The 10,557-nt window shown below is 37.6% G+C and overlaps 1 non-coding gene across 1 annotated transcript; it reads right to left on the bottom strand.

Moving 5' to 3' along the window:
- Window positions 1–10,188: 10,188 nt before the first annotated feature.
- Window positions 10,189–10,296, bottom strand: LOC148554044 (small nucleolar RNA R71). The gene has a single exon (XR_015893063.1). It is a non-coding gene; the product is annotated as a small nucleolar RNA R71 (small nucleolar RNA).
- Between the last annotated feature and the right edge of the window lie 261 nt (window positions 10,297–10,557).

The following is a 10,557-nucleotide window of genomic DNA, read 5'->3' on the forward strand; positions in this document are numbered from 1 at the left end:
AGAGACTAACTATCAGACAATATCAGACTAGATGTGTCATCAAAAGAATGCCCCTACTGCTGTCAGACTATATCTACACGTGGCCATTCGAAAGATAGTCATGAGGCTCGCTCATCTCCTTATCCTGCTCTATCTCTATATCAGGATCCTTCTCCTCCTCCTCGTCTGTAACTACAGCCATACCCTCAGATCCACCAGAAGTACTGCTGTCACTATATACAAATCCATTCGCGAGCACAGGTCCGTTTACGTATATAGGAGCTACCCCGTCATCCGGTAGTGCTGGCTCATCAGGCTGTGGAAAGTCAGGAATTGGCTCAAGGGGAAAGTCCCACTCTAGGGAATCACAGGTACGTACCCTCCAGCTACCTCGGGCTCGTCATGAATGATAAGCTCAGGTGCCGCCTCATTCAAGGGTTGAGCTAGTATAGGGTGTCCGAGACCATTGGGAAAAAGATATCCAGGTGCGTCAGGGTGTAACCAGGATAAGGGAAAGTCATAAGGAGCATCGGGGTCAAAAAGCGAGCTAGACAGAGGATGTTGAAAAGCTCAATTCTATAAAACATATCGTCTAATACGAGGCTCCAATCCCATAATGAAGTAACTGTGATGTACTTAATCCTTGTAGATGTAAGGGTCCTTGATGAGCGGATAATTTATACGCTTTTTGGCATTGTTTTTAGTATATTTTCAGTATATTTTAGTTAGTTTTTATTATGTTTTTATTAGTTTTTAATTAAAAATAATATTTCTGGACTTTAATATGAGTTTGTGTATTTTTATATGATTTCAGATATTTCTGGCTGAAATTGAGGGACCTAAGCAAATATCTGATTCAGAGGCTGAAAAAGGACTGCAGATGCTGTTGGATTCTGACCTCCCTACACTCAAAGTGGATTTTCTGGCGCTACAGATACCTAATTGGCGCGCTCTCAATTGCGTTAAAAAGTAGACATCATGGGCTTTCCAGAAATATATAATAATCTATACTTTGCTCGAGATTTGATGGCCCAAACCGGCATTCCAAGTCAGCATAGAAATTCTGGCGTCAAAACGCCAGAACTGGCATGAAAGCTGGAGTTAAACGCCCAAACTAGCACAAAAGCTGGCGTTTAACTCCAAGAAAGGTCTCTACACGTGAAAGCTTCAATGCTCAGCCCAAGCACACACCAAGTGGGCCCCGGAAGTGGATTTCTACACTAACTATTATAGCTTACTCATTTTTTGTAACCCTAGGTCACTAGTTTATTATAAAAACTACTTTTAGTGATTCATCTTGTACCTCATGACACTTTTACACGTTTCATACTGTATTTCTGATGGCATGAGTCTCTAAATCCCATGGTTGGGGGTGAGGAGCTCTGCTGTGTTTTGATGAATTAATGCAATTACTACTGTTTTCCATTCAATCACGCTTGTCTCTTCTCTAAGATATACACTTGTTCTTCAAATTGATGAATGTGATGATCGTGACACTCATCATCATTCTCACCTATGAACGCGTGCCTAACAACCACTTCCGTTCTACCTTAGATTGAGTGCATATCTCTTGGCCTCCTGATTCAGATCAGAGTCTTCATGGTATAAGCTAGAATTATTGGCAGCCATTCTTGAGATCCGGAAAGTCTAAACCTTGTCTGTGGTATTCCGAGTAGGATCTGGGAAGGGATGACTGTGACGAGCTTCAAACTTGCAAGTGCTGGGCGTAGTGACAGACGCAAAAGGATCAATGGATCCTATTCCAGCAAGAGTGATAACCGACAGATGATTAACCGTGCGGTGACAGCGCATTTGGACCATTTTACCTGAGAGGACAGATGGTAGCCATTGACAACGGTGATCCACCAACATACAGCTTGCCATGGAAGGAGCCTTGCGTGCATGAAGAAGAAGACTGTAGGAAAGCAGAGATTCAGAAGATAGAGCATCTCCAAAACCTCAACCTGTTCTCCATTACTGCAAAACAAGTATTTATTTCATGTTCTTTTACTTTTTACAATTAAATCTGACAATTATTGATATCCTAACTAAGAGTTACAAGATAACCATAGCTTGCTTCAAGCCGACAATCTCCATGGGATCGACCCTTACTCACGTAAGGTATTACTTGGATGACCCAGTGCACTTGCTGGTTAGTTGTGCGGAATTACAAAAGTGTGATTGTGATTTCGTGCACCAAGTTTTTGGCACCGTTGCCGGGGATTGTTCGAGTTTGGACAACTGACGGTTTATCTTGTTGCTTAGATTAGGAATAATTTATTTTTGTTGGTTTAGAGTCACTAAATTTGAGTCTTTTATTTGAGTTTAGTTTCATATTTTAAGTCTGGTGTCAATTGCATGCTTTTATTTTCTTTCGATTTTTCGAATTTGCATGTTCTTAGTTCTTTCTTGATCTTTAAAAATTCTAATTTTGGTGTCTTCTTTGTGTTTTCCTTTAAATTTTCAAAAATTTGTGTTTTATTTTCTAAAAATTTTAAGTTTGGTGTCCCTTATGCTTTTATTTACTTAAAATTTTTTTCAAAAAAATTTGTTCTTGGTGTTAATCTTGATCTTCAAAGTGTTCTTGGTGTTCATCTTGACATTCAAAGTTTTCTTGTTTGTTCTCTGTGTTTTGATCTAAAATATCTAAGTTTAGTGTCATTTTGTTGTTTTTCTCTTTCCTCATTAAAATTCAAAAATCAAAAAAATATCTTTTCCTTATTTTACTCATAAATTTTAAAATTTTGCATTAAATTAGTCAAAGATTTTTGAAAATCATATCTCTTTTTTTTTAGTCAAGTCAAAATTCTAATTTCAAAAATTGATCTTTTCAAATCTTTTTCAAAAATCAAATCTTTTTTATTTCTTCAATCATATATTTTCAATCATATCCTTTTTTTTTAATAAATTGCAATCATATCTTCTCAATCACATCTTTTTCAAAATAATTTTCAATCATATCTTTTTTTTAATAAATTGCAATCATATATTCTCAATCATATCTTTTTCAAAATAATTTTTAATCATATCTTTTTTATTGCTAATTCCAAAATCTTTTTAATTAATTAATTAATTTAGTTTTCAATTTGCTTTTATTTTATTTTCTTCTAAATTTCGAAAGTTTTATTTTATCTTCCACTTATTTTGTTTTATTTTTTCGGTTACTTTTAATTAAATAAAAAAAATTTTAAAATATAATTTAATTGCAATTCATATCAATTCTCTTTTCTCCATCATGGACATAAGTGGAAGTGAACAGTCCAGAAGGACTCTGAGGTCATATGCTAACCCCATTACAACCGCATATGGGAGTAGCATCTGTATACCTTCCATCAAAGCAAGCAGTTTTGAGCTAAATCCTCAGCTCATTATCATGGTGTAGCAAAATTGCCAGTATTCCAGTCTTCCACAGGAAGAACCTACTGAGTTTCTGGCACAGTTCTTACAAATTGCTGACACAGTACGTGATAAAGAAGTGAATCAGGATGTCTACAGATTATTACTGTTTTCATTTGCTGTAAAAGATCAAGCTAAGAGGTGGTTAAATAACCAACCCACAGCAAGCATAAAAACATGGAGACAGTTATCAGACAAATTTCTGAATCAATTTTATCCTCCAAAAAGGATGACACATCTAAGGCTGGACATCCAAGGCTTTAAACAAGAGGATCATGAATCCCTTTATAATGCCTGGGAGAGGTACAGAGGGATGCTAAGGAAATGCCCTTCTGAAATATTTTCAGAGTGGGTACAGTTAGACATCTTCTACTATGGGCTTATAAAAAAGGCTCAGATGTCTCTAGACCACTCTGCTGGTGGATCTATACACATGAGGAAGACGATTGAAGAGGCTCAAGAACTTATAGATACGGTTGCTAGGAATCAACATTTGTACTCTAGCAGTGAGTCCTCTATAAAGGAAGAAGCCAGGGCAGTAACAACTGACCCTAATCCTCAAGAATAGATTATTGAGCTTAATCAACAATTACTCTTTATGACAAAATAATTAGCAGAATTTAAAGAGATGTTCCAAGACATTAAAAATGCTAACAAGAATATGGAAGCACAATTGAATCAGACAAGACAGCAGCTATCTAAACAGATAACAGAAGATTGCCAAGCTGTTCAACTAAGGAGCGGGAAGACATTGAATAAATTAGCTCAAAGTAGCAGAAAGCCAAGAAAGGAACAACTAACAGAGGATGACCAAACCACTGGCCAAAATCCCTCTGAGGACAGCAAGAGCCCAGAGAGGAATAATTCTGGCGTTCAAACGCTAGAAAAGGGTAAAAAATTGGCGTCAAACGCCCAGTGGATGCCCACTTATGTCGTTCAAACGCTAGAAAAAAGAGAAAAGTTGGCGTTGAACGCCCATTCATTGCCCGATTCTGGCGTTCAAACGCCAGAAAAGGGTGGGAAGCTGGCGTTAAACGCCCATCCACCACCCAATCCTGGCGTTCAAACGCCAATGAGGGATCAGACACCTGCAAGTACTGATAGTAACCCCTCTAAGAAGGCTTCTCCAACCACCTCTGTAGGGAATAAACCTAGAGCAACTAAGGTTGAAGAATATAAAGCCAAGATGCCTTATCCTCAGAAACTCCGCCAAGCGGAACAGGATAAACAATTTGCCCGCTTTACAGACTATCTCAGGACTCTTGAGATAAAGATCCCGTTTGCAGAGGCACTTGAGCAAATACCCTCTTATGCTAAGTTCATGAAAGAGATCTTAAGTCATAAGAAGGATTGGAGAGAAACTGAAAAAGTTTTTCTCATTGAATAATGCAGTGCAGTCATTCTGAAAAGCTTGCCAGAGAAGCTTACAGATCCGGGAAGCTTTATAATACCATGCACATTAGAGGGTGCTTACACCAAGACAGCTCTATGTAACCTTGGAGCAAGTATCAACCTAATACCTGCATCCACTATTAGAAAGCTTGGCTTGACTGAAGAAGTCAAACCAACCCGGATATGTCTTCAACTTGCTGATGGCTCCATTAAATATCCATCAGGCATAATTGAGGACATGATTGTCAAGGTTGGGCCATTTGCCTTTCCCACTGACTTTGTAGTGCTGGAAATGGAGGAGCACAAAAGTGCAACTCTCATTCTAGAAAGACCTTTCCTAGCAACTGGACGAACTCTTATTGATGTACAAAAAGGGGAAGTGACCCTGAGAGTCAATGAGGATGAATTCAAGTTAAATGCTGTCAAAGCTATGCAGCATCCAAACACATCAGATGACTGCATAAGCACTGATATTATTGACTCTTTGGTGGAAGAGATCAATATGGCTAAAAGTCTTGAATCAGAGCTAGAGGACATCTTTAAAGATGTTCAGCCTGGTCTGGAGGAATCAGAGGAAATAAAAGAACCTCTGAAAATTCCTTAGGAAGAGGATAAGCCTCCTAAACCCGAGCTCAAACCACTATCACTATCCCTGAAATATGCATTTCTGGGAGAAGGTGACACTTTTTCTGTGATCATAAGCTCTGCTTTAAATCCACAGGAAGAGAAAGCACTAATTCAGGTGCTGAGGACACACAAGACAGCTCTTGGGTGGTCCATAAGTGATCTTAAGGGCAATAGCCCAGCAAGATGCATGCACAAGATCCTATTGGAGGATGATGCTAAGCCAGTGGTCAACCATAGAGGCGGCTAAATCCAGCCATGAAGCAGGTGGTGCAGAAAGAGGTCACTAAGTTACTAGAGGCTGGGATTATTTATCCTATTTCTGATAGCCCTTGAGTAAGCCATGTCCAAGTTGTACCCAAAAAGGGAGGCATGACAATGGTTCACAATAAAAAGAATGAACTGGTTCCTACAAGAACAATTACAGGGTGGCGTATGTGTATTGACTACAGAAGGCTCAATACAGCCACCAGAAAGGATCATTTTCCTTTACCATTCATAGACCAAATGCTAGAGAGAGTAGCAGGTCATGACTATTACTGCTTTTTGGATGGCTATTCAGGCTACAACCAAATTACAGTAGATCCTCAGGATCAAGACAAAACAGCATTCACATGTTCTTCTAGAGTATTTGCCTACAGAAGGATGCCTTTTGATCTGTGCAATGCACCTGCAACCTTTCAGAGGTGCATGCTTTCTATCTTCTCTAATATGGTAGAAAAATTTCTGGAAGTCTTCATGGATGACTTCTCAGTATTTGGAGACTCATTCAGTTCCTGTCTTGATCATCTAGCACTTGTTTTGAAAAGGTGCCAAGAGACTAACTTGATTTTAACTGGAAAAAATGTCACTTTATGGTGACTGAAGGAATTGTCCTTGGGCATAAAATTTCAAACAAAGGAATAGAGGTGGATCAAGCTAAGGTAGAGGTAATTAAAAAATTACCACCACCTGCCAATGTAAAAGCAATCAGAAGCTTTCTGGGCATGCAGGATTCTACAGGAGGTTTATAAAGGATTTTTCGAAAATAGCAAAATCTCTGAGCAATCAACTAGCTGCTGACACGCCATTTGTGTTTGACATAGAGTGTCTGCAGGTGTTTGAGACCCTGAAAGCTAAGTTGGTGATGAGCGGATAATTTATACGCTTTTTGGCATTATTTTTAGTATGTTTTTAGTATATTTTAATTAGTTTTTATTATATTTTTATTAGTTTTTAATTAAAAATCACAATTCTAGACTTTACTATGAGTTTGTGTATTTTTCTATGATTTCAGGTATTTTCTGGCTGAAATTGAAGGATCTGAGCAAAAATCTGATTCAAAGGCTGAAAAAGGACTGCATATGCTGTTGGATTCTGACCTCCCTGCACTCAAAGTGGATTTTCTGGAGTTACCGAAGCCCAATTCGCGCGCTCTCAATTGTGTTGGAAAGTAGACATCCTGGGCTTTCCAGAAATATATAATAGTCCATACTTTGTTTGAGATTTGATGGCACAAACAGGCGTTCTAAGTAAGCTCAAGAATTCTGGCGTTTAACACCGGAACTGGCACAAAAGCTGGAGTTAAACGCCCAAACTGGCACAAAAGTTGGCGTTTAACTCCAAAAAAAGTCTCTACACATGGAAGCTTCAATGCTCAGCCCAAGCACACACCAAGTGGGCCCGGAAGAAGATTTCTGCATTAATTACTGATTTCTGTAAACCCTAGGCTACTAGTTATCTATAAATAGGACCTTTTGCTATTGTATTTTCATCTTTTGATCATTCTGGAATCATGTTTTGATGATTGAACCCTCTTTGGGAGGCTGGCCATTCGGCCATGCCTAGACCTTTTGTTCTTATATATTTTCAACGGTGGAGTTTCTACACACCATAGATTAAGGTGTGGAGCTCTGCTGTTCTTCATGAATTAATACAAAGTACTATTATTTTTCTATTCAACTCAAGTCTATTTCTTCTCTAAGATGTTCATTCGCACCCAAGAACATGATGAATGTGATGATTATGTGACACTCATCACCATTCTCACCTATGAACGCGTGACTGACAACCACTTCCGTTCTACATGAACAAACTTGAATGCATATCTCTTGGGTTTCTGATCTAAGATTGGAACCTTCATGGTATAGGCTAGAATTATTGGCGGCCATTCCTGAGATCCGGAACGTCTAAATCTTGTCTGTGGTATTCTGAGTAGGATCTGGGAAGGGATGACTGTGACGAGCTTCAAACTCGCGATTGTTGGGCGTGTGACAGACGCAAAAGGATCAATGGATCCTATTCCAACATGATCGAGAACCGACAGATGATTAGCCGTGCGGTGACAGCGCATTTGGAACGTTTTCACTGAGAGGACGGGAAGTAGCTATTGACAACGGTGATGCCCAACATAAAGCTTGCCATGGAAAGGAGTATGAATGATTGGACGAAGGCAATAGGAAAGCAGAGGTTCAGGAGGAACAAAGCATCTTCATACGCTTATCTGAAATTCCAACCAAAGAATTACATAAGTATCTCTATCTTTATTTTATGTTTTATTTATCTTTTAATTATCAATTCTCCATTACCATTTGAATTCGCCTCACTGAGATTTACAAGGTGACCATAGCTTGCTTCAAGCCGACAGTCTCCGTGGGATCGACCCTTTCTCACGTAAGGTATTACTTGGACGACCCAGTGCACTTGCTGGTTAGTTGTGCGGAATTGTGACAAAGTGTGATTCATGTTTAAGAGCTCCAAGTCCTTTGGCGCCATTGTTGATGATCACAATTTCGTGCACCAAGTTTTTGGCGCCGTTGCCGGGGATTGTTCGAGTTTGGACAACTGACGGTTCATCTTGTTGCTTAGATTAGGTACTTTTCAGAATTTTTAAGAATGAATTCTAGAGTTTCAAGGTGATGTTTTTATCATCACAAAAGCTGATTTATTCTCATCAATTTAGCTACTGAATGTAATGTCCTGCTGAAGCTTGGCCAACCATGTCTAATCTGTTTAGACTGAAGCTTTAGACTAACATTGCATGATTCCTGGAATTCTTATTAAAAGTTTTGATTCTCTTTATTTTCTTTTCTATATAAGTTTCAAAAATCACAAAAAAAAAATTTATAAAACCATAAAAACCAAAAATATTTTATGTTTCTTGTTTGAATCTAGTATCAATTTTTAAGTTTGGTGTCAATTGCATGTTTTTATTCTTCTTGCATTTTTCGAATACATGCAATATGTTCTTCATTGATCTTCAAGTTGTTCTTGATGATTTCAGTGCTCTGATCTTTAAATTCTCTTGTTTTGTGTGTTTTGTTGTTTTTCACATGCATTCTCAATTTGTTAGTATCTCTTATATGAAAATTTTTATGTTTGGTGTCCTGCATGCATTGTTTGATTTGAGTTTCCTAAGATTAGTTGTATTTTGATTGTTTCTCATCATTAAAAATTCAAAAATATTTTCAAAATTGTGTCTTTTCAAGTCAATAATACAGAGAATTGAAGATTCAGAACATTCAGCAGAGGAATGAAACAGAAAAAGCTGGGCATTCAAAACGCCCAGTGAAGAAGGAAAACTGGCGTTTAACGCCAGAAGGACACTAGAGGAAAGATTTTGTTTTTAATTCAAATCTTTTTCAAATTTTCATAATTTTTCAAATTCAAATCTTTTTCAAATCATATATTTTCAATTATATCTCTTCAAAATCAATTTCTTTCCATTTTTTTATTATTTTCAAAAATCCTTGTTATAAATGATTTACTTCAAAATTTTCTAGTTGTTACTTGCCTATTAAGAAAAGATCAAAAGTTTTAATTCTAGAATCATATCTTCTAATTTCTTGTTAGTCAAGTAAATCAACTTTAATTTTAAAACTTTCTCTTTTTAGTTTGATTGTCAATCATATCTTCTCAATCACATCTTTTCAATCACATCTTTTTGGTTTCTAATTTCAAAATCTTTTTTAAAAAAATCACTTAATTTTTTTTCCCAATCTTAATTTTCGAAGATCTCAATCAAATTTTCAATTATCTTTTTATTATTTCAAAATCTTTTTAATTTATTTTCAAAAATTCCTCCCCTCTTCTCACATCCTTCTATTTAAGGGACTAACACTCCTCCTCAAGGTGCAATTCAAACTCTATCCTTCTTTATATGTTCGAATTATCTTCTATCTACCTCCTCCTTCTATTCTTCTTTTCCTCTGACACCTCAAGGAATCTCTATACTGTGACAAAGAGGATTCCCTACTTTCTTGTTCTCTTCTCTTTCATATGAGCAGGAACAAAGATAAAGGCATACTTGTTCAAGCTGATCCTGAACCTAAAAGGACCTTGAAGAGAAAGCTAAGAGAAGCTAAAGCACAATTCTCTCTAGAGGGCCTAACAGAGCTTTTCAAAGAAGAAGAAACCATGGCAGCCGAAAACAACAATGCCAACAATGCAAGGAAAGTGCTTGGTGACTTTACTACACATACTCCCGACTTCTATGGGAGAAGCATCTCAATCCCTGCCATTGGAGCAAACAACTTTGAGCTTAAGCCTCAATTAGTTTCTCTAATGCAACAGAATTGCAAGTTTCATGGACTTCCATTGAAAGATCCTCATCAGTTCCTAGCTAAATTCTTGCAAATCTGTGACACTGTCAAGACCAATGGGGTTGACCCTGAAGTCTATAGACTTATGCTTTTTCCTTTTGCTGTAAGAGACAGAGCTAGGACATGGTTGGATTCACAACCTAAAGAAAGCCTGAACTCTTGGGAAAAGCTAGTTAATGCCTTCTTGGCAAAGTTCTTTCCACCTCAAAAATTGAGCAAGCTTAGAGTGGAAGTCCAAACATTCAGACAGAAGGAAGGTGAATCCATCTATGAAGCTTGGGAAAGATACAAGCAATTGATCAGAAGATGTCCTTCTGACATGCTTTCTGAATGGAGCATCATAGGTATTTTCTATGATGGTTTGTCTGAACTATCCAAGATGTCATTGGATAGCTCTGCTGGAGGATCTCTTCATCTGAAGAAAATGCCTACAGAAGCTCAAGAACTCATTGAAATGGTTGCAAATAACCAATTCATGTACACTTCTGAAAGGAATCCTGTGAATAATGGGACAACTCAGAAGAAAGGAGTTCTTGAGATTGATACTCTGAATGCCATATTGGCTCAAAATAAAATATTGACTCAG

This window comes from Arachis ipaensis, chromosome B7 (assembly GCF_059453495.1).
Source record: "Arachis ipaensis isolate K30076 ecotype BB chromosome B7, ASM5945349v1, whole genome shotgun sequence".
NCBI classification, from domain to species: Eukaryota; Viridiplantae; Streptophyta; class Magnoliopsida; order Fabales; family Fabaceae; genus Arachis; species Arachis ipaensis.